This window comes from Capra hircus, chromosome 14 (assembly GCF_001704415.2).
Source record: "Capra hircus breed San Clemente chromosome 14, ASM170441v1, whole genome shotgun sequence".
Taxonomy (NCBI): Eukaryota; Metazoa; Chordata; class Mammalia; order Artiodactyla; family Bovidae; genus Capra; species Capra hircus.
In genome coordinates this window covers 77,413,125-77,437,005 of record NC_030821.1, presented here as the reverse complement: position 1 = coordinate 77,437,005, position 23,881 = coordinate 77,413,125, and the positions used below count along the sequence as shown (strand labels likewise).

The 23,881-nt window shown below is 46.2% G+C and overlaps 1 protein-coding gene across 5 annotated transcripts in view; it reads left to right on the top strand.

Annotated features, from left to right (window-relative positions):
- Window positions 4,256-23,881, top strand: part of LOC102177047 (ankyrin repeat domain-containing protein 26) — a 66,618-nt gene continuing 46,992 nt past the window's right edge. For all 5 annotated transcript variants that reach the window (XR_001919167.1, XR_001919164.1, XR_001919163.1 and 2 more), the window contains exons 1-2: window positions 4,256-4,359; window positions 11,521-11,683. The gene's annotated coding sequence lies outside the window, so the exon portion shown is untranslated. The remainder of the gene's footprint in view (window positions 4,360-11,520; window positions 11,684-23,881) is intronic.

Sequence of the window (23,881 nt, the reverse complement as noted above, 5' to 3'; positions counted from 1 at the left end):
TGGCCTTCACAGCAGGCTCATTCTTCAGAAGGAGAAACCCAGGGTTTCTGAGTTTTGCTGAATTCTGTGGACTTTTAAATATGTGTAGAGAACAAAGAGGGCTTCCCTTGTAGCTCAGTTGGTAAAGAATCTGCCTGCAGTGCAGGAGACCTGGGTTCAATCCCTGGGTTGGGAAGATCCCCTGGAGAAGGAAATGGCAACCCACTCCAGTATCATTGCCTGGAAAATCTGATGCACAGAGGAACCTGGTGAGCTGCAGTCCATGGGGTCGCAAAGAACTGGGAAGAGTTGGGCATGACTGAGCGACTAATACTTAGAGAACAAAGAAAACAAAGAAGACCAGCAATTTTGTGTGATTTGCCTTTAGGCTCCTAAGGACTCGGCTGGAATTTAAGATAAGAAAGTTGGATAACACTGAGCAGGGGCAAATTGTTCCTAGGGTTTTAAATAGATTTTGTAGTCTTTGTTATTTTATTCTCTTGAGTTCTTTATTGCCAACACAAAATGAGAAAGGTTCTGGCAAAGGGAAAGTTTCTTGACAGATGAATAGAAATGGACTGGGACACAGAGCGTTTGGTGAAAGTAATGCTTTTAATTTGGGGGACTATCCAAGTTAATGTTCTTTCCTTATAATTAGGTTTCCTAATATAAAATTCTTGTGTATATTAGGACGTTCTTGGTTTGGTTTAGAGCTAGAAGGATGTTTTCTCATATATTCTGGATTTCAGATTCCTCAACTTATTCATGGAAAAACTTTTTTTTTTTTTTGGTATTTAAAACTGCTTTGTGGGTTTATATGCTATCAGTAGGCATGAGGCAGGATGTAAAGGTCGGTAGTTCTGTGTAGTTAGACCTCAGTATGTGTTCACTTACCAACTCTGCAACTTTGAGCAAATTACCTAAACTCTCTATGCCTCGGTTTCCTTGCTTTTAATATCAAGATGATAATATATATACATACATATATATATGGATGATAACAGCACCTCCTTCACAAGGCTAAATTCCTCAGTTTTAGGAAAATGTGCCCATTAAAAGATGAGTGCTCAAGAAATACTAGTTTTGTATTATCAGAAGGTTATTTAGCAAGAGCGAGCATCCTGTGGAGGTGTCAAAGGTCGAGACATCTCTCCTGTGGCTCTGACTGTGCGCAGAAAGTAGACCCCAGTGCCTGCACTGCTGGGAGCAGGGCTTTAAGAAAATCTCCTGGAGCCCGTTTTACTTTTTCTCTCTCAACCTTTAAGGTCATTTGACTGAAATAAAAATAAATTGCAACAATTATCCTACAAAGAGAAACTACTCAGAATGGCAAACTATGCAGACGTTTCAAAAAATGATAAACACAGATTAACTTTAAGGAAAGAATATATTCACCAGGATGCTCTCCTTACCCTGCAGGCTCTATCCTTGCCTCTGCTGTGGAGGAAAGCAGAGCGTGGAGTCGAAAAGTGTACTAGATTTCTGCTTTGTTCTGCTAATTTCTGCAGTTTTTTTATTTTTTTCAAGATGAGGTTTGTGCAATGATGCAGTTTACAGGTCTGTCTGTTTTCACTGCTGTTGAAAGCATACACCTGGTGACTTCCCCGGCGGTCCAGTGGTTAAGACGCTGCTTCCAATGTAGGGGGCATGGGTGCCGTCCCTGCCAGGTTGAGGAACTAAGATCCTTCCTGCCAGGCTGTGAGGCCAAAAAAAGAAAAACAACAACAACAACAAAACACCTGATGTGCTGAGTTGTTCCCTCTGGTTAGGCTTCTAGTTTTTTCCTGAAGAGTTAGGAACTTTCACATAGCATTCTATGAAAACTTTTCGGCTTCCTCTTGTCTTTCCCTTTGGATATGAAAGCACACCCCTTGGTTTTTTCACCCCTTGGTTCCGCCACTGCTCCTTTATGTGGCTGGTGGGATGGGTGTGCAGTGGGGTCTCTGACCAGAACATTCTCAGTGGCCCCTCCCTGGGAGGTGGGTGGGAGTGTCAGCCCTCTCCTCCCCACCTCTGCCCGGGGCCAGGGAGGTGGGGCCAGCTCACCTCCCTCTTTCAGGATCCTCCGCCTCAGGCCCTTCCCTGGAACACCCCAGAAGTTGCATCTCCGGGTCGGACCCCTCAAAGTACTATGGAGGAAGCAAGTCCTTTTGGCTTCTAAGGCTGGCCCCGGAAGTCTGGATGGGTAACAGCCCTGCCTAGGAGTCTCAATATCCTCTTTTAAGGAGAAAGCCAGAGTCTCGTGGTTTCTGTGTTTGACTGTGATTGATGAAAAGAATGCTAATGAAGTCCCAAATAAAAGCAGTTAAGTCAGAGAGCTAAGATTGCAGACAGGGCTGGAATTACTCAGCGGCTCTCTAATGGGGTGAGGTGGGGGTGGAGGGAAGGCAATCAATTTAATGTGGTTTATTCCCTCAGAAGACACTGAGACCTGATCCTACAAGGGGTGGGTGAGCAAACCTCCCATCTGGCCCCCCTCTGGTTCCCACTTGACTCAGCTCCCCTGATATTCTGCTGATTCTCAGATGTGAGTTCCTGCATCTGTCCATTTAGCCTGCCAGCCTGCTCTATTCCCTGATAACAGGTGCCTGATAACAGGCACCCAGCCCTCCAGGTTCCCACATTTCCCAGCAGCCAGAAAGTTGGACGGGAGACCTTCACGCTCCCAGGTGCATTTTAGATCTATCCAGGAGCGCCCCCCTCACCACCACCCCCGCCACTTTGGTGTCCTGATACCGGTTACATAACCACCACAGTCCCGAGCTCTGACATCACCCGCTGAAGATTCTCACCAGCCTGGACAGCCAAGGGGACCTATGTGTGGCCCGGGATGATGGCGGGGGAATGAGCCTAACGGAAGAGCCAGGAACAGGTAAGGGCAGGGGGCACAGGTCAGAGTACAGCATGGTAACTGGTGGTGACCCAGAGAGGAAGGCGGAAGGATTTGGGTTTTTTAATTCCCCGAGTTCCCACAAGATTTCACTGTTGCCCCACGTTTCCCCTCCACCCTACATAGGGAATTTCTGATTAACTTCCTCAAAACTCCAAGGGCCAGAGGGCCTAACTTCCTCTTCACCCCACTTCCCCACCCTCAGAAGCAGCCTTCTGAGGGAGGCGCTCTCTTCTCCCTCACGTGTCCTATGTCATATGTGTCCTCCACTGCTAGTGTCCAGCTCCCAATTCCTGGCCTGTGGGGCGCTCAGGTCCCTTGCGACGGCTCAGACTTTCCCCACCAGCCTCCTCCCTTCCCATTTTTATTTCCCCGGTCACCACCCCGCCTCGGATGGTCTACTCTCTCAGCTTTCTCCACTACCTCATTCTTGCCTCTCCCTCTCCCAGAGCAGACAGAAGACGAGGGGATGAGAAGCAAAGGGGAAGGCAGGGGCGAGAGGAGGCGAGGAAGGGCAGTGCAGACAGGGGGCGCACGGCACCCGGGGTTCTCCCCTGCTTCTGGGGATTCTGAGTGGGAGGCGGAGGGCCGCCCACTCAGGGAGCTGCGGTGGGGCGTCCAACTGGGAATCTCGCAGGGGAGGAAGACGTGCAGACCCTGGGACCTCCGCGCGCCGCACTCGGGCCAGCCGCCTTCGCGACCGCAGCACTTCCGCGAGTCGCCCCCCAAGGGGCGGGGCGAAACAGGTGCGGTTGCCACGGCACCCGGGCCTGGGCATAAGAGGAGGGGGAGGGGAGGACGTGGCGCGGGGCGCGCGGGCGGGGCTCCTCCTTCCCTCTCCCAGTTCCCCGCGGCCCCCAGTGGCGGCGGCGCGCGCGCTCAAACGCGCGGCCGGGCCTTCTGAAGAGCGCACGGCTAGGCGCGCGTTCCACTGTGCAGAAGGGCACTCGGTCGGCCGTGCCGTGCGCCTGCGCAGTGCGGGCCGCTCCCCTCCCCCCCCCGCCCCCTCAGCCGGCCCGCCGGGCCCAGCCTCGGCTCCGCGTCCTGGCTCGGCTCTCAGCCGCCCCTTTACCCTGCAGCAGCTAGCCCGGTGTCCAGCAGCATGTTCAGCTGGGTCAGCAAGGATGCCCGCCGCAAGAAGGAGCCGGAGCTCTTCCAGACGGTGTCCGAGGGGCTGCGGCAGCTGTACGCGCAGAAGCTGCTGCCCCTGGAGGAGCACTGCCGCTTCCATGAGTTCCACTCGGCCGCGCTGGAGGACGCCGATTTCGACAACAAGCCCATGGTGCTCCTCGTGGGCCAGTACAGCACGGGCAAGACCACCTTCATCCAGCACCTGATGGAGCCAGGACTTCCCGGGGATGCGCATCGGGCCCGAGCCCACCATCGCGGTCATGCACGGCCCCACCGGGGGCGTGGTGCCCGGCAACGCGCTCGTCGTCCACCCGGCCCTTCCGCAAGCTCAACGCCTTCGGCAACGCCTTCCTCAACAGGTAGCCACCCCTCGACCCGGGGTGGGGGGAAGGGGCCGCCGGGGTCCCGACCTTCCAGTGACTACGGCCCCGGCTGTTCTTTGTCCGAAGCCTCCGCAAGACCCCTCAGCGACCACTCCCCGGAACTGGGTCCCCTGCCACTTTTCCAAAGCAAACCCTTACCAAGGGCGTCTGCGAGTAGGTATCGCCGGCTCCCGCGGATCTGTCTCCCCCGCCCCCCGAATTTCCCAGGTTATCGGTTTAACTCCCAACCTCCCACCCTGGCAGATCCCAGACTCCTCACATCCCTCAGATAGTCTTGGTTGCCACCTCCTTCCCTAAGGCTGGGCGCACCTATTTCATTCAGACCAACCCCCCTCACCCCCTCCCTTCAAGGGTCTGTTTCTTAAGTATCCTGGAAAAATACAGTGAAACTTTTAGCCATTCACTTTGCTGGTGTGTTGTGCTTCCCAGGAGACCGGTGGTTTGTGGAGGAAGGACCGGGGAGATCTGAAACCGATGGAAACCTGTTGCTTGAGTTGTTTCAGTCCGGTTTCTTTAGTGATTAGTGAGAGATGGAGTATTTCCTGCCATATCAGTAAACAAGGCTGTCAGAGCCATCAGCAGTTCCAGCCCTCCAAATGTGGATTTCTGAACTCCGAGGGCACCGGGGAAGAACAACGCCTGCAATAAGGCAGCCATGAAGTTGCACTATTCCTTACCGTGAGCACTGAGGAAACTCAGGATGTGAAAAAACGTAGGATACTGACCCCAGATAGCTGAGATGCGTGTGAGAGAAATGATTTTAGTGGGCCCAGACTCTTGCATCTTCCCATATGTAGAAAAATGCTAAATTCCTTGAGATATCTGGTTTTCATTAATTCACAAAAATAACTTTTGATGTTCAGACTACTTGCGCTTTGTTGCAAACCTATATAACCTGACACCCTACCCCCCCTTTCCCAGGGTTACTTGAGATTACTTTAAGCTTGAAGTCCTAAAAATTCCCACCAAAAAACCGTAACTCTCAACTTTTAGGTTGTGACTGTTTTGTAAGTTGATATTAGCAAGACTGTGTCTGTTAAGGGTTTACTTATTTGATGAAGAAAGCAAGCTCATGCCTGTCAGAATCAGCCTGTCTTCCTGGGTATCCTGAGGACATTGCTCTGGCAGGTGTGGAACCCTGCAGACAGCAGCAGGGGTACTTTGTGCCGACCTGGTCTGTTCTTGGACTCACGTGTGAGCAAGGAGGCGTCACACTAATACCCATTCACTTAACACTGGGATCTCAGACATTTTGGAAATGAAACAAAAAGGTTTACGTGAAGTCTCTTCTGGAATTTCTAGCTTCGGTAGAGAATCAAAACGCTGATCAAACTAGCCGGTTCTGTGACCAGTGATAACATTTCTGTAATGACAAGTGTCCCGGGACCTGCACCCTTGGGTCTGCTCTGCCTTCCTCGCTGCTGGCTGCAGCGTGCTCTTGCCTCTTACTTCAGATAGAGAAATGTAGGTTACTCATTTGTTTTTGGAAACGTGTCTGCACCCACATCTGTCCTCCACAGTGGCATTCGGGGAGGAGGTGACCCACCCACCTCCGTTTACTGGGGCCTGTCCCGTTCCAGTGCCTCAGAAACTGTTACAGGCTGCATGTGGGACAAAAGGGAATTGCAGCTTCACATTGCACACTTTTGTTGCTCAGGTTGGGGGAAGGCTGAGACTCCTTGGGAAGTCAGTGACAGACCCTCTGAAGTAAGTTGAAGTGATTTTGTTTGATCAAAGTAGCTGTATATACCTTAGCATTTATAAACCTGCCGCAGGATAATGTATTGAGATTCAATATGTATTTCTTCTGTTTTTTCCATTCGAAGATGGTGCCAGATCTTGGTGTTCCCTTGCCAGGATTTTGCTGGTGTGTTGTGCCAGCAGGATCCCCCAGGATTTTTTTTTTAAATTGGAATCAAAGGATGGAGTTGTTTGTTTATTTAATTTGGCTGCACTGAGTTTTAGTTGCAGCATGGGGGCTCTTTAGAAAGATCAAAAAGATTGTCTTTAGAAAGACAATCCTAACATCGTCCATCAGGTCAATGCCTGGACCCACTGTGGCAACCCTCACCTGGAGCACTGCCCTCTGTGAAACGACAACCATCCGTGCAGCCGCGCCGATGCTGAAAGAGAGAGTCAGTTCAGAAAGGCCATGTGCTGTAAGGATCCATTTATATGCCATTCTGGAAAAGGCAGGACTGTGGGATCAGCAAACATGGCTAGTGTTAGGACTGTTTGAGGTCAGCGTGTGTTTTGGTGATGGAACTCTTCTGTGTTCTCATTGTGGTGACAGTTATACACATCTGTGCCTGTTAAAACTCTTGGAACCATATATATGCATGCACACATGGGTCAATTTTTGTGTAAGCAGTTTTTTTTTTTTTTAAAGGGAGAGAGAGGTCATTTTTAAAAAACTTCTGCCTTTGGCCCTGTAATATAACCCCCTGGGGGACTTTCTGGGTAGACCAGCATTTAACACTCCAAACTCCCAATGCAGGAGGCCAGGGTTTGATCCCTGGTCAGGGAACTAAATCCTGCATGCTGCAATTAAATTTTTTTTTTTTAATGAAAATGCGTTTCTTGTAGACTACATATAGTTGGGTCATATTTTTTTAATCCACTCTAACAGACTCTTGATTGGTGTATTTAGACCATTCACATTGAAGTGGTTATTGATACAGTTGGATTAATATCTACTCTGTTTGTAAAGGAACCTTCCATTCATTGCACTTATTCTTTGCTACCTTTTTAAAATATACTCCACTCTTTTTTCTTGTCTTCTCTGACTTTAATGAGCATTTTATGTGATTTCATTTTCTCTCTTCTCTTAGCATATCAATTCTTCTTTTGAAAAAAAAATTATGGTTGGCCTGGAGTTTGCAATACACATTTGCAACTAATCTATGTCCACTTTCAAATTACTCTGTTTCACTTTGCAGATAGTGCAAGTACCTCTTAACAGAGTGTTCTCAGTTCCTCCTTCCTGTTCCTAATAACGTTGCAGTTGTTCATTTCACTCATTCATAAGCTATGATCACCAGCGCCTTGTTGCTGTTTTTATTTTGAACAGTTATATATTGAATCAGTTAATAATAGAAAACATGAGGGAATTTGCCAGTGGACTGGGGGTTAGGACTCCATGCTCTCAATGCTGAGGGTGTGGATTCAATCCCTGGTCCGGGAGCGAGGATCCCACAAGCCACGAGGCGTCGCCAAAAACAAAAAAGGAAAGAAAAAAGAATGAAATGCTTTCTTTTACCTTCATTTATTCTTTCTCTAATGCTTTCCCTTTTTAAATGTTGATCTGAATCTCTGACCTATTAGTATATATGATTTTCCTTTTCTCTGAAGAACCAAGTTTTCGCAAGGCAGGTCTCCTGGCAATGCATTCCTTCAGTTTTTGTCTGAGGAAGTCTTTATTTCTTCTTTCTTTGGATATACAGCCATAGGTGGGTGGCTTATTCATTCACCTCTTCAGACGTGTTACTTCATTCTCTTGCTCGTGGTTTCTGACAAGACAGATGTGATTCTTTACTTTGTTCCTCTACGAGTGAGGTGGTTTTCCCCCCTCGGGCTTTCCTTAAGGATTTGTCTTTGGTCTTCTGCAGTTTGAATATGATGTGCCTAGGTGTAGTCCTTTGGTGATATGTCCTGATTGGTTGTTCTCTGAAATTCCTGGATGTGTCCTCTGGGATCTGCCATTAATTTTGGAAAATCCTCAGCCTTTGTGACTTCAGGTGTTTCTTCTGTTCATTTCTTTGGTTCATCGTCTCATGTTTCAATTATGCGTATATTACACCTTTTTTAATTGTCTCACAATTCTTGAATATTCTATTCCTTTTTCTCCCCTTCCCCGTTAGTTTTTCTCTTTGTTTTTTAGTTGGAGACGTTTCTATGATATAAATTAATGCTTATTGAATTCTTTGCTCAGCCATGTCCCATCTAGTGATGAATGTATCAAAGGCATTCTTTGTTTCTGTTACTGTATTTTTGATTTCTGGCATTTATTTTTTCTTCTTTATTAGAGTTCCCATATCTCTGCTTATATTGCATGCATGCTCAGTTGCTTCAGTCATGTCTGACTCTGCAACCCCATAGACTATATAGCCTGCCAGGCTCCTCTGTCCATGGGATTTTCCCAGACCAAACCTGTATCTTCTGCATTGCAGGTGGATTCTTTACCACTGAGCTTCCGAGGAAGCCCCTGCTTATATTACCCACCGGTTTTTTAGTAGGTTGTCCACTTTTTTCCCTTTACAGCCCCTAGCATGTTAATCATAGTTAAACTCTCAGTCTAATAATTGCAAAATCTTTGCCATACCTGAGCCAAGTTCTCATGCCTGCTTTTTCTCAGGCCTCCTCAAGGTCTGCTTTTTCTTGCCCTTAGTTTGACTTGTAACTTTGTGTGGAAAGCTGGATTTGTGGTAGATGTCAGAGGCTTCAGAGGCTTCAGGTGTCTTCTGTTGTCTCCCTGTTGTCTCTGGGTTTTCCCAGAAACTCTATCTGAAACGGAGTCTGTGTCTGGCAGCGCCCGTGGAATAATGCCTGGCTTTTCTACCAGAGCCCCGAGCATGTGGTGGAGAGATGCTGGGTGAGGGAGGCATTCCTATGAGTTAGACTGTTTTTGTGGTCATGAGGTCCTGGGCTGTGCCCTTCAGAAGTTTCTTAGCTCCCACCCATCCTTTTTTTTTTTTTCATCCCAGTTGTAAGACAGGAAGGCTAGAAGAGGTTCCAATTGTCAAGGTGCTCTTTGCCCTTCCCCCATGTCTGATAAGGCTCTGTCTGATAAAGTAGTTTATTCTGAGGGAAGAAGCACCCTTTGGTGTGGATGTTTTTGAAAATGGTTATTTTTCTCTGGGTACATTTCTAAACTGTTAGTTTTCTTCTCTTCCCTGTCTAAATAGTGAAAGTGTAATTTTTTTTTTTTTTCTCAAGTCTTTATCATGAAGATCCCATGGGGCTCCTGGAAATAAAACTCATGTAAGCGTGTCATCCCCCTTCCCTCCCCCTAGCTCAGGAGTTTTAAGTTTCATCTCGCCACCTCTAGCCTCCAGCATTTGTCAACTACTGTTTATGTGGTTCTACCAGTTACTGGCTTTTGGAGGATTCTGCCCCAGGAAAGCTGTGAAAGCGAAAAAGCGGTTGTTCTGTTCATTTTTGCTTCGTGTTTTTTGTTGGACTATTTTTAGGTATATCTCAGTTCAATTCAGTCACTCAGTCATATCCAACTCTTTGTGACTCCATGGACTGCAGCACGCCAGACTTCCTTGTCCATCACCAACTCCTGGAGGCTGCTCAAACTCATGTCCATCGTGTCAGTGATGCCATCCAACCATCTCATCCACTGTGTCCCCTTCTCTTCCTGCCTTCAATCTTTCCCAGCATCAGGGTCTTTTCCAATGAGTCAGTTCTTCGCATCAGGTGGCCAAAGTATTGGAGCTTCAACTTCAGCATGAGTCCTTCCAATAAATATTCAGGACTGATTTCTTTTATGGATGGACTGGTTAGATCTCCTTGCAGTCCAGGGGACTCTGAAGAGTCTTCTCCAGCACCACAGTATATCAGTTATCAGCTTCAACACCACAGGGTATCAGTTCTTTGGCACTCAGCCTTCTTTATGCTCCAACTCTCACATCCATACCTGACCACTGGAAAAATCATAGCTTTGACTAGACAGACCTTTGTTGGCAAAGTAATGTCTCTGCTTTTTAATATGCTGTCTAGGTTGGTCATAGCTTTTCTTCCAAGGAGCAAGCATCTTTTAATTTCATGGCTGCAGTCATTTTGGAGCCCAAATGGGATTTGGGATCTGCAGGGATTTTGGAGCCCAAGAAAATAAAGTCTCTCACTGTTTCCATGGTTACCCCATCTATTTGCCATGAAGTGATGGGACCAGATGCCATAATCTTAGTGTTTTGAATGTTGAGTTTTAATCCAACTTTTTCACTCTCCTCTTTCACTTTCATCAAGAGGCTCTTTAGTTCTTCTTTGCTTTCTGCCGTAAGGGTGGTGTCATGTGCATATCTGAGGTTATTTATATTTCTCCTGGTAATCTTGATTCCAGCCTGTGCTTCATCTAGCCTGGCATTTTGCATAGTGTACTTTGCATATAAGTTATGTAAGCAGAGTGACAATATACAGCCTTGACATACTCCTTAGGTATATCTACATTTAGGCTTATTATATCTTCTTGGTAAGTGGACATTTTGAAATCATTTATTGCCCCTCTTTATCTCTGGTAATTTCCTTCCTGCAAAGTCTGCTTCTTCTGGTGTTAATACAGTCACTCTACAGAAAGAAATATTGTTTGTATGGCTTGTTTCACCCATCCTTCTACTAAAACACGAAGTAGATTTCCTGAAGAGAGCGTGGATTTGGGTCTGATAGTCCTCCTCTTTTAGTCTGTGCATTTAGACCATTTACATGTAATGAGACCATTTACATTTAATGTGACCATTAATATATTTGGATGTAAGTCTGTGTATCATAGCTTTGACTAGACGGACCTTTGTTGGCAAAGTAATGTCTCTGTTTTTGAATATGCTATCTAGGTTGGTCATCACTTTCCTTCCAAGGAGTAAGTGTCTTTTAATTTCATGGCTGCAATCACCATCTGCAGTGATTTTGGAGCCAAAAAAAAATAAAGTCTGACACTGTTTCCACTGTTCCCCCATCTATTTCCCATGAAGTGATGGGACCGGATGCCATGATCTTCGTTTTCTGAATGCTGAGCTTTAAGTCAAACTTTTCACTCTCCTCTTTAATAATTTTCATATATAACATAGAACAGTGTTTATTAATTGTTATTTATTGTGTTGTAGATTATATCCCTAGTACTTATTTATCTTACAACTGAAAGTTTGTACCTTTTAAAAAAAGTGTATTCATAGATAAGGTTTATTCCAGTATTTACATAAAAATGAGTTGATGTAGAACAGGAAAAGGTTTTTCCAAAGGGTTAAAATGTATCAAACAACAGAACTTGGTTCTTCCATTTAGTTTGAATTCAGTTGGCTGACTGCACCATTATTAATATCTACCCTCACTAATCATTTTCATCACACACAATATCAAAAGTCTTCTGGTGGCACTTCCTATTTCCCTGGCAGTCTCTTATCCTGGCCTCTGATCCTCCAGGCCAGCTGAGCATCCTTTGAGGAGAGCATGATGCGGCCAGCGTGTAAGGAGAGGAGACAGGCATCCTGGAAGAGACGAACTGGAAACGCTTCTGCGGCCTCTTGCAGGGCCAACAGGGCCTGGGTTTGCCAACTGAAGTCCACACCATGAGTGAATTTAACAGGTATTTCTCTTGCGGGTGAAGGAGCAGGGATGGGGGGAGGAGTGGAGAGGAGAAGGAGACTCAGGAGAAGATAGACTCTCTCTGCGAGTCCTGGTGCTTACTCTTGGGACCTAACTGGTGGCTGATGTCGGCTCCAGGGGGCTTAGAGACGGCGGGCATGGCTCTCCTGGTCTGGGCAGCTGTGGTGGGAGAGGAGGAGACAGTCTCTCAGGGCAGGGGAAGGGATGGGAGGCTGGTTGGATGAGAGAGTTGCAGGCAGCAGAAGGGGGTCTGTCTTAGCAGCAGGTGCGTGCCCTTCTGGAGCGCTCCGATTGATCGCCTGCTGGAGCGCATGTCTCCAGTGAGCCCGTGGACGGGAGGATGCGCCTGGACAGGGGCCGGCTGGCGGGTGGGCGGCGGGAGCCGGGCTGGCCGGGCACCCCTCGGTGTTTCGGGCTCGTGGCTCTGGTAGGCCGGTGACGGGCGTGCAGAGGGTGTTTCGGCCCCGGGGCTCCTTCTAGATCTGGGTTCCAGGGGCAGAGGCCGGGAGGGCCAGGTCTCCTCGGCCGGCCGCCTGACCCGGCTGGGTGGTGCTCTGAAAGTTTGTACCCTTTGACCAGATTGTTGCAATTCCCCTCCCAACACCCCTCTGCGTACTTCCAGTAACGACAAATCCTATCTCTTTTTCTATGAACTTGTTTATTTTTGGAGTATAATTGACTATAGCACTCTGTTAGTTCCCCGGTGCACAGCATAGTGATCGGACATTTCTGTACATTTCAAAATGATCGCCGTAAATCTAGTTACCATCTGTCAGCACGAAAGGTATTACTTTATTACTGACTATACTCCCCTACATTATTATTGACTGTATTGTTGATTATATTCTTAGTGTTCCATTTTAATCATTTTTATTGATGTTTTTCACCATGTATCTCTCTATTTTAGTAGTTGCTCTGGAGATTATAGTATTCATATTTAGCTTTTCTCTGTCTGCTTGGAAATAAGATTGTGCCATGTCAAGGGGAACATGGAAGCCACACCACCACTTAGTGCTATATCTTTGTGCATCAGAAACTGCTTCGGACAGTGTTGGAAATTTTGCTTTCTGCTGTCATAGGTATATACATACAGAATAGTCTCGGCACTTCCCTGGTGGTCCAGTGGCCAGGCCTCTGTGCTCCCAGTGCTCGGGGCCTGGGTTTGATCCTCGGTCAGGGAACTAGATCCCCCCTGCTGCATTGAAGATGGAAGGTCCCAAGTGCCACAGCTACATAAATACATAAAAATAAATATTTCTTAAATAAGTGTAAAAAGCTGGCTGCTTTGGCCACTTCTTTAAAATTAGGGACGCCCTGGCAGTCCAGCGATTAAGACTAGGCGCTCCCACTGCCGTGGGCAAGGGTTCCACCCCTGGTCGGGGAACCAAGATCCCACACGTTGGATGGCGCAGACCAAAAAACCACAAGTCTCATACTTACATAGTTATTTCCAGTACTACATGCCATTTCTAGTGCTCTTCCTTTATTCTGGAAATTTGTTTCCCTCTGGTATTATTCTCTTTGAATGGGAAGAATTTCCTTCAGCCTTTCTTTCAGAGTGGGTCTGCTAGAGAGCTCCCTTCTCGCTTTAGTGCAGATGGTACAGGAGGTGAGGATCCAGCGTAGCGCTGCTGATCAGTGAGTGTCCAGGGTGCCTGGTCACTGCTAAATTGCCTTGTGTGAACGTCACGGTTAGCGTACTGGAATTGCCTGGTTTCAGTCACAGGACATGCTCGCCACACGGCAGAGAGCTGCCCTGTCCTGCGCCAAACAGGCAGAGGCAGCTGAGCCGGGACGAGTGCCGTCTGACGGCCGCCTTCGCTCCTTCTGACTCAGTGACCCGCCTTCTTCTTGAGGTTTGTGCTCCCCTTCCCTTGTGATGGAGCCAAGTCCAGGCCTCAGCCATGCGCTTCCACGGTCACCTGGTGACATGGGAGTGCTGTGTGCCAGCTTTCCCAAAACCATCAGATATTTCTCATTGGTAGTACAGGATTAAATAGGAATTTAATAGAATTAAATGGAATTAAATAGGTTTCTTTCCCCCCTCATTAAAGAAACTTTAGGCTTTAGAAGAAGGCAGGGGAATACTGGGGGGTTTAGGGACCTCTTGAAATCATTTGAGGCCAAGCTGGCTTTTCAAAAATATTTAATATTTATTTATCTATTTGGTTACGTCAGGTCCTAGTTTCCACACGTGGGATCTTCGTTGTGGACTCTCTAGTTGCAGCTTGTTGGCTTAGTTGCTCCATGGCGTGTGGGATCTTAGTTCCCCAACCAGGAATCGAACCTTTGTTCTCTGCATTGCAAGGCAGATCTTCACCACTGAACCACCAGGGAAGCACCAGGCATATGTATGCAGACCAAGATACACGACCTTCAGACGCGCAGAAAGGTCCCCTTCTCAGGAAGGCCTTCCCCATCTGCCCCATTTAAGGCTGTGAATCGACGATACCCCACCTCCTCCTGCTCTGTTTCTCTCATGTTACTTATCACCGTTTAAGACAGGGTTTGCTTATTTGCCAGGTTTGTCTGTTTCATTAGTTGCAGTGTCCTAAGTGCCTAGTGTTGCCTTTGCCAACTAAGGTCCGTCTAGTCAAGGCTGTGGTTTTTCCAGTGGTCATGTATGGATGTGAGAGTTGGACTGTGAAGAAAGCTGAGCGCCGAAGAATTGATGCATTTGAACTGCGGTGTTGGAGAAGACTCTTGAGAAGTCCCTCAGACTGCAAGGAGATCCAACCAGTCCATTCTGAAGGAGATCAGCCCTGGGATTTCTTTGGAAGGAATGATGCTAAAGCTGAAACTCCAGTACTTTGGCCACCTGATGCGAAGAGTTGATTCACTGGAAAAGACTCTGATGCTGGGAGGGATTCGGGGCAGGAGGAAAAGGGGACGACAGAGGATGAGCTGGATGGATGGCATCACGGACTCGATGGACGTGAATCTGAAGGAACTCTGGGAGTTGGTGATAGACAGGGAGGCCTGGCGTGCTGCGATTCATGGAGTTGAAAAGAGTCAGACACGACTAAGCGACTGAACTGAAATGCCTAGAATGGTGCATGCTCAGTAAATATATATATATATATCTATATATTTTTTACCTTGCTGCATGGCTTGTGGGATCTTAGTTCCCTGATCAGAGATTGAACCCAGGCCCTCAGCAGTGAAAGCATGGAGTCCTAACCACTGGACTGCCAGGGAATTCCCTCGGTAAATATTTCTTGGATGAAAGAACACAGTTTTGCAACTTGCTTTTCTTTCTTTTTACAAAGAAGTTGTCCCTGACATCCTCCCATGGTGTACATAACCACACCGGGCACCTCCTCTCTTTTCATGTTCCCCCTGCTATCCTTGGGCTTCCCAGGTGGTGCTGGTGGTAAAGAACCTGCTTGACAAGGCAGGAAACGTAAGAGCCCCAGCTTCGATCCCTGGTCAGGAAGATCCCCTGGAGGAGGGCATGGCGACCCACTCCAGTATTCTTGCCTGGAGAATCCCCACGGACAGAGGAGCCTGGTGGGCTACAGTCCATGGGGTCGCAAAGAGTCGGACACAACTGAGTGACTAAGCACAGTCTGTTGAAGGAGGTTGTACAGGTCTCATGAGTCAGAAGCTGGCAGGTAAGTGCTGAAAAGCAGCTGTGCTATGGAGCCTAAGACCCTGGAGAGCATCACAAGGCGTTGGCAGTGAAACCACCTCCTGGGAAAAGCAGGAGGCTCCAGCCCGCGCCTCGCCTTTGCTGCTTGCTGATAGGAAATGAACAGGTGCCTGCCAGGTGCCACTGCTGTGTGATGAGACGGGGGTGCAGCCCAGGTCCGTTTCCTTTGCTGTGCCGTTTGCAGCACTCCAGACCCACCTGCCTGGCTGCTGTCTGTCTCTGGCTGACGGCTTGTGATTGGCCCCCAGCACACTTCTGCAGGGGAGCAGGGCTTCTTGTCAAAACCAGCTGGGTTCCAGGCAGTAGAGAAAACATCTAAGAGGAAAGAATACAGGGATTGTGTCTTGGGGAAAATGGGATGGTTTTGAATAAGTCTTCATGTTTGGAAAGGGTGTTAAGAAGGAAAAAGGCATCTGTGCAAATTACTTTGGTCACCTCCTCTCAGAAGACCTCCTTGATGGTTCGTTTAGTGGTTAAGAATCTGCCAATGACAAGTTCCATCCCTGGTCCAGGAATATTCCATATGCTGCAGGGTAACGAAGCCTGTGTACCACAACCTCTGAGCCTGTGCTCCGGAGCCTGCAGGCCGCAGCGCCTGAAGCCCGCGCATCCTAGAGCCAGTGCTGCGCAGCCAGAGAAGCCCCCGCAGTGAGAAGCCTGCACCCCGCAACCAGAGAGCGGCGCCCCTTGCCGCAGCCAGAGAAGGCTCCTGTGCCGCCGCGGAGACCTGGCCCAGCCCAGAGTAAATACATAAATGAATAGAGGAAGGAAGATCATAGGAAATCTTAAAGAAATATCTCAGACCACTGATAGATCCTTAGGGGTTCCAAGGAGACAAAAAATTATTATGAAGTGAATGCTTAACCCCTGCTTGTTATACTCAACATATTCTAAAATTAATTTTTATTGGAGTAGAGTTGCTTTGCAATCTTGCTTTAGTTTCTGCTGTACAGCAAAGTGGATCATATCTGCTCTTTTTTAGATTTCTTTTCCTACTTAAGTCACCACAGAGCATTGGATAGAGTTCCCTGAGCTATACAGTACGTTCCCGTTAGTTACCTCTCTTATACGTCAGTAGTGTACATGTGTCAATCCTCAACATATTTATTTTAGACGAGGTGGTTGATGGTATTGTGTACAGTATTAATACCCCCTTCCACACACACACTTTGGATCTACTTCTGTTACCTGTTAAGAAACTAAAATTTCCATCTGTTTCTGGCTTTGGTTCCTTCAGTTCTTGCTTGGTTTGTTTTGAGGCTCTGTTGTTAGGCATGTGGATATTTATGACATGCCTTCCTGCTGAATTATCACTATGAGAAGTCTATCTTCTGTCTCTAGAAGTCTAGATACTTCTTCAGTATTCTTCAGCATTCTAATGTTTAAAGTATGCATGCTATGGGTTCTAACCAGTTACTTTAAAAAATTTGCAGCTTTACTTAAGAAAATGACAGTTTTATTGAGATACAATTCACACAGCATCAGTTCACCCACTTAATATGTATAGTTCAGTGGTGTTTAGTAGATTCACAGGGTTGTGCAACCATGGCCACAACAACTCTCAGAACATTTTCCTCATCTCAAAAGAATCCCATGTTAGCACTCATTCCCCTTTTCATTCAGACTCCCCACCCCCATGAGCCCAGGGCAGCCACTGATTTATTTTCTGTCTCTATACATTTGCCTCTTCTAGACATTTCATATGCATGAAATCATACTATGTGTGGTTTTTATGACTGGCTTCTTTCACTTGGTATAATGTTCTCAAGGGTCCTAAATGTTATAGCATGTTTCAGTATTTTATCCAACCATTGTTTCTGTTTTCTTTTAAAAAAAAATGGACTTTATTTTTTAGAGCACTTTTAGGTTTGCAGCAAAATTGAATAGACAGTGCAGAGAGCTCCCATATATTGGGTTAGCCAACAAGTGCATTCATGTTTTTCTGTAATATCTTATGGAAAAACCCAAACAAACTTTTTTAGCCAACCCAATACTTCTCCCACCCCATAGCTTCCACCACCAACATCCCTCACCACTGTGGTTATAGTTGACAAATCTGCACCGATACCGTGATCACCCAGAGTCCAGAGTTTACACTAGGGCTCACTCCCTGTTTTACACCTTATGGGTTTTGGACATGTAGAATAACATGTTTGTACCTTTACAGTATCATGAAGAGAAGTTTCATTTCCTTAAATCCCCTGTGCTCTGTCTGTTCATCCATGCCCTCTCCCCATGCCCTCTCCCCACCCACTGATCTTTTTCACTGTCTCAACAGTGTTGCTTTTCCCAGAATATCATATATTTGGAATTCTATACTATGTGGCCTCTTTAGATTGTCTTATTTCACTTAGTAATGTGCATTTAAAGTTCTTCCGAGCCTTTTTACGTTTGCGAGCTCATTTTTAAAAAGTGGTGGATAATATTCCATTGTATGGATGTACTCCAGTATATCTTTTCTTTTGGCCATGCTGTGTGGCATACTGGATCTTGGTTCCCCAGCCAGGGATTGAACCCATGTCCTTTGCATCAGGAGCATGGAATCTGAACCACCGTACTGCCAGAGAAGTCCCTCTATTCACTTATTGGAGGATATTTTGGTTACCAACAAGTTTTGGCAATTATGAATTGAGCTGCTCTAAACATTTGTGTGCAGGTGTTTTTGTGGACTTCACTTTTCATAATTTATTTGGAATTAATATTCTACCACTTCACATGTAATATAGAAATCCTGCAAATGTGTACCCCCATCTCACCTACTTTGATAGTGTAGATGTTATATGTATTACAGCTACGTATCTTACAAATTTGACAAGACAATGGTATATTTTTTTTAACTTTAATTGTATTTTTTCCAAATTTACAACTTTTTTCTTTCATTTTAATCAGATATTTGTGTTTTTGGATTCTGTTTGTTCCTTTCTAAAAATATAAGTTTCCATCTGGCATAATTTCTCTTCAGCTAAAGCATTTCTTTTAGCACAGGGCTATTGGCATTTCTCTCAGTTTGTGTTTTTAATTGAAAATGCATTTGGGGACCTCCCTGGTGTTCCAGAGTCTGAAGCTCTGTGCTCCCAATGCAGGGGCCCTGGGTTCCATCCCTGGTCAGGGAACTGCATCTCACATATCACAGCTAAGAGTTCGCGTGCCGCAAAGAAGATAAGATCCCTTGAAGGAAATTTTTGGTGTACAGAATTATAGTTGGACAGAGTTTTCTTGTTGTTGTTTTTAAGCATGTGAAAGGTGAAGTTACACAGTCCTCTGGAGCTCATTATTTCTGAGAAGTCAGCAGTCGTTTTGAATTATTGTGTCCTTATATGTGATGTGTTGTTTTTCTCTGGATGTTTTCAAGATTTTCTCCTTACGTTGCTTTTCATCAGTTTGGCTCTGATGTGCCTGGGTGTAGTTTTATTAACTTTTATGCTAAATGGGGTTTACTGAGTTTCTTGAATCTGTACATTTTTGTTTTTCACCAAATTTGGGATAATCTTTGCCATTTGTTCTTCAGTCCATTTTTCTGCCTAATTCCCTCTTTTCTCCTCCTAGGATGTATGCTAGACTTGTGAAAATTATCTTTTTAATCCCCGAGGCTAATCTTTAAATAATTTCCTTTTCTCTATTAAGATTGGATGATTTCTATCATCTGTCTTCAAGTTCTCTGACTTTTTCCTTCTATCATATCCATTCTGCTATTAAGCCCTTTATTTGAATTTTAAAATTTCAGATATTACGGGTTTTTTTAGTTCTCAAATTTCCACTTGGCTATTTTATTGTTTCTATTTCTCTGCTGAGGTTTTCAATATGTGCACTCTAGGAGAATCTTTTCTTTCACATCCTTGAGTATAATTAAGCTGGCAAAGGATTTTAAGGCAGCTAATTGCAACATCTCACTCTTTCCTGGTTCTTCATTTTTGTGAGTAATTTTGGACTATGTCCTGGACGTTGTGAAGGTGTATCATGGAAAAGGAAGTTTCTCTTATATTCCTCTGAAGAGTGTTCATTTGTGTGTGTTTTAGTAGGCAGTGCTGTTGGCCTCATACTGAAAACTCTGCCTCTGGGCAGCAGCTCAAATCTCATTTCAGTTCTTGTATTCTTTTTGTTAAAAAGTATTCATTTGGCTGTGTTGGTCTTAGTTGTGGCACGCGGGATATTTCACTGTGGCACGCACGCTGAGTTGCCCATGGCATGTGGGATCTGGTTCCCTGACCAGGGATCGAACCCAAGTCCCCTGCATCAGAAGGAGGACTCTTGACTCCTGGCCCACCAAGGAAGTCCGTCAGTTCTTTTATTCTTGGCCTCGCTGCTTGGAGGCTGCTCCACACACGCATAGTTGGGTTGTCTGGTGAATTAGGGAGCATTTGCAGAATTTGGGGCTTTCTGTCTTTCCTTCTGTCTTTTTTTTTTTTTTTCAGGATTCTTCACTCATTTTTCAGTTGCTGTGGTTGCCCCAAACTTGGCAAGCTATCAAAACTGTTTTTTTCTATCAAAGTTTTAGCTGCTCCACCTGGTGTGTGAGTGAAATTGGCCTTCTTGGGAACCAAACAACATTTGTATTCATCTCAACGTGTGGTTTTGACTTAGGATGTTGTCAGCAAGCTGAACTATTAATAGTTACAAGGTTGTAATGGCTTATAAAAGAATTAATTATAGAAATAAAAGCTGTAGTAACTAACGGAAACTTAGTGTGTTTAGAGTAAGTAGAATAGGCACCAATGAAAAGAACATTAGGTTCTGGCCTAAAACATCCAGCCCTTCTCCACCCAGGCACACACAATCTGGGGTGCACAGCCTGTGTTTTTCTTTAAAAGATTGAGGTCTTATCCTGGCTTTCCTCATGACCCATGTTTTCATGCAAACCCAGCTGGATTTACTTCAGGCCATTTTGCACCGCCACTGAATCAGAGGGAAGTATCTTTGCCATGGGATGATTCTTTTTTCCAAAGTTGTCTCTAAATGGACTTCCCTGGTGGTACAGTGGATGAGAATCTGCCTGCCATTGCAGGGGACACAAGTTTGATTCCTGGTCCTGGAGAATCCCACATGCCAAGGGGCAACTAAGCCCGCGAGCTGTAACTGCTGAAACCCACACACCCGGAGCCTGGGCTCTGCAACAGGAGCAGCCCCGCCCTGCAGTGAAGAGTAGCCCCTGGTTGCCACAAAGAGAAAGCCTGCGCGAGGCATCAAAAGCCCAGCCCAGCTATTGATCAGTTATACATAAAATTTCTCTCATTGTAAAGGCGATGAGAAAATACCTTCCCTGTTGTTGCCCACAGGCCACCGGTTAGGGACACAGATGCTCAGAGAAGTCGGGACACCCGTGGCCATCAGTGCACGACTCCCTTTAAAATGGCATTCCTCCAGCCTGTGCCTTAGATCCCGCACTTCTTTTCCCAAAGTACTTCTGAGTCCAGTTTCTCGCATAGGGACTTCCCAGGTGGTCTAGTGGCTAAGACTCTGAGGTTCCAATACAGGGGGCCCAGGTTCGATCCCTGGTCAGGGAACTAGATCCCACATGCTGCAACTAAAGATCCTGAGTGCCGCAATAAAGACCGAAGATCTCATGTGCCTCAACTAAGACCCAGCACAGCCAAATGCATAATTAAAAAGTAATAATAATTAAACAAAGAGAGATTCTAACATAAATCAAGGATGGGAGATAACATCTGATAGCAGGAAGGCATGGCAGGTCCCCAAGGCCCGCATCCTCCCATGCAGAGTGGGGAGATCAGTCAGTGTGGGGCTGCCCTGTTTCATGGGGCTCTTGTCAGAGGTGAAGTTGCTCATTTGCTGGGTCCCCAGGCTAACAGTGCACCAGGGGGCCCTTCCCGAACCTGCCGTCGAAGCTGTGAGGATCGACCAGAGAACTGGTTGAATTCCTCTGTGTCTCCTTCCTTTTCCCAGGACCTGCTCATCCCCTGTTCATCTCTCCTGGATGTAGATCTTTCCAGGGAGGCCTCTTTCAGTCTTCTGAGGGGCCGTTTCCAGGCCTGGCTGAGTAGGCTCCAACCCAAAGGCCATGGCTGGGCGTGGAGGCCTGACTCCCACAGATCATGGGCAGATGGTGTCTCTCTTGAGTTGTGCCAACCCAGCTGGAATAAAATCGCTGGAATCCACTTCAGTGTGTGATTAGCAGGGTAAAGGAGCAGTTGGCCTTACAAACCCAGAGGATTACACATTACGTTTCACATATTACATATTCTTCTGGTAGATTTTTTACTTGGGAGGGGGAGAAAAGAAAAGGCTTAAGGGCAGTAGCTTTGTACACTCACTTTGCTGTGTCTGTTGGGCAGTCCCTTTTCTTTCCTTTTTTTTAGACTGTTTTCTTTTGAGTAAATGTGATATGATCCAAAGTGTTTGGAAAAGAGAGAGCAGTGCCCTATGTTACATTACGTTGGATTGTTTATTAATATATGTTCTTTTTCACTGTTGTATCAGCTTTGATTCCGTTTCTGATCCACATCATTTTCATCTTTGGCTACGTGTTTGTGGATGGCCATGTGTACAGTGAGCTGGGCCAGAGTCTTATAGATACTGTCATTTGTGTCCTGAGACTGACCTGGCTTTCAGCATTTTCCATGTAGGCACATTTTAAAAAACATTTCAGTGCATTTAGGACACTGAAGTTGGGTGGAGAGAATGGCACAAATGCAGTTGAACAGGCACCTCTGGAGCTCTGAAGTGTCAGGGCGTTGCCCTGTTGGTGTTTAAGACAGGTCTGTTTGGCCACCGTGCACTGGGCTCCAGTGCCTCTGGTTACGTAATTGGTTTGCTGCTAATGGTGCATAATGCACTTCTGCCAATGTTTGCGTGGAGGTCAAAGAACAATTCATGTTGCCTTCTCTCCAGTCCAGAAAAAGAGAGGGAGAGAGAACGGGAGCCTGAGCAGATGTGGACCCAGACTCTGTGCAAAGGCCAGAGGGAGACAGGAGACAGTGTCTGTGGTGAGACTGGCTCCAGGGTTCTAGGTGTAAGAAGCGTGGCCCCTGAGGCCTGTGTCCCTGAGACCTCATTCCCTGGACTCCTGCTCAGTGATGAATGGAGCCCAAAGATGTTGTGATGGACCTGAGAGAACCAGGATGTCAGAGGATGCAGGTGCCTTGGGCTGTGAGGTTTGGCCTCCTTGTTTGATGTCTCAGGAAGCCTGGGCTCCAAGAGCTGAAGCACTTTAACTGAGGCCTTACAGCTGCTTCATGACCAGGCCTACTAGCTGGGTCATCCCAAGAGTGGCAGCAGAACTCCTGAGGACCTTGTGCTTTGGACTTGAAAGGTCCTCTGTCCGATAAACTGTGGATGTCTCCGTCATTGTATCTGCGGTCTTTCTTTGGTCCCACAGCTGAGCTACAGGACTTGTTGGCCTCCAGGTGCAGCCCAGCAGGTGGCCCTGGTCTGGTGTTACTGTGTCCTTATAAGAAAAGGAGATTAGGATCCAGACACATACACAGAGGGACACCCACATGAGGACACAGCAGGAAGGACAGACATCCCAGAAGAAACCAGCTCTGCCAGCACCTTGATCCTGGACTTCTAGCCTCCAGGACTGTGAGAAAATACATTTCTGTTGTTTTAAGTCACCCAATGTATAATACTTTGTTGTTGGTTTTGTTGTAGTTGTTGTCATTTGGTATTTATCTTCTGACTGTATTCTTTCGTTCATAGAAATTTTGACTTGTAAGCAAACTCCCCACACTTCCCACTCTTTTAAGGATGACAGAGAAGTTGTATTTCATTCTAGGTGTTTCATAGATTACTCTTTTTTTTTTTTTTTTGGTTAAAATTTCTGATTCTTCTGGAATTTGCTGAAAAGAATGAGATGGGTATTCTTTTTTTTTTTTTTTTTTAATATGGCTAATCAATTTTTTGGATAGCGTTTCCTTCCCTTTTTTTTTTTTTTTTTTTGGTCAGCGCCGAGTTCTCATTGCTGCTGGTGGGCTTTCTCTAGTTGTGGTGAGTGGGGGCTGTGCTCTCTAGTTTCAGTGCTCAGGCTTCTCGCTGTGGTGCCTTTTCTTGTTGCGGATTATGGGCTCTAGAGCACGTGGGCTCAGTAGTTGTGATGCAGGGGCTTAGTTGCCCCATGACATGTGGAATCTTCCTGGATGAGGAACCGAACCCATGTCCCCTGCATTGTCAGGCGGATTCTTAACCACTGGACTACCAAGGAAGTCTCGCTGTCTTAACTTGTAACACTGCAGGTTAATTTGTTCTTCTTTGGAACTTAATGCAAGTGGAATCTTGCAATATCTGCTTCTTCCGTCGTGTTTATCAGATTGGGGCTGTTATGTAGCTCATTCCTTTCCATGGCTTTACAGTTTCCCAGAATATGCCTCAAATTACTTATTTTTACTTTTGTTTGTTTGTTTTTGGCCACATGGCTTGCAGAACCCTAGTTCCTCAACCAGGGATTGAACCCACATCCCCTGCAGTGGAAGCGCAGAGTCCTAACCACTGGACCACCAGGGACGTCTCCACTTACGTTTTTACTATTGATGGATATTTGAATTGCTTCTAGTTTAAGGTACAATGAATAAT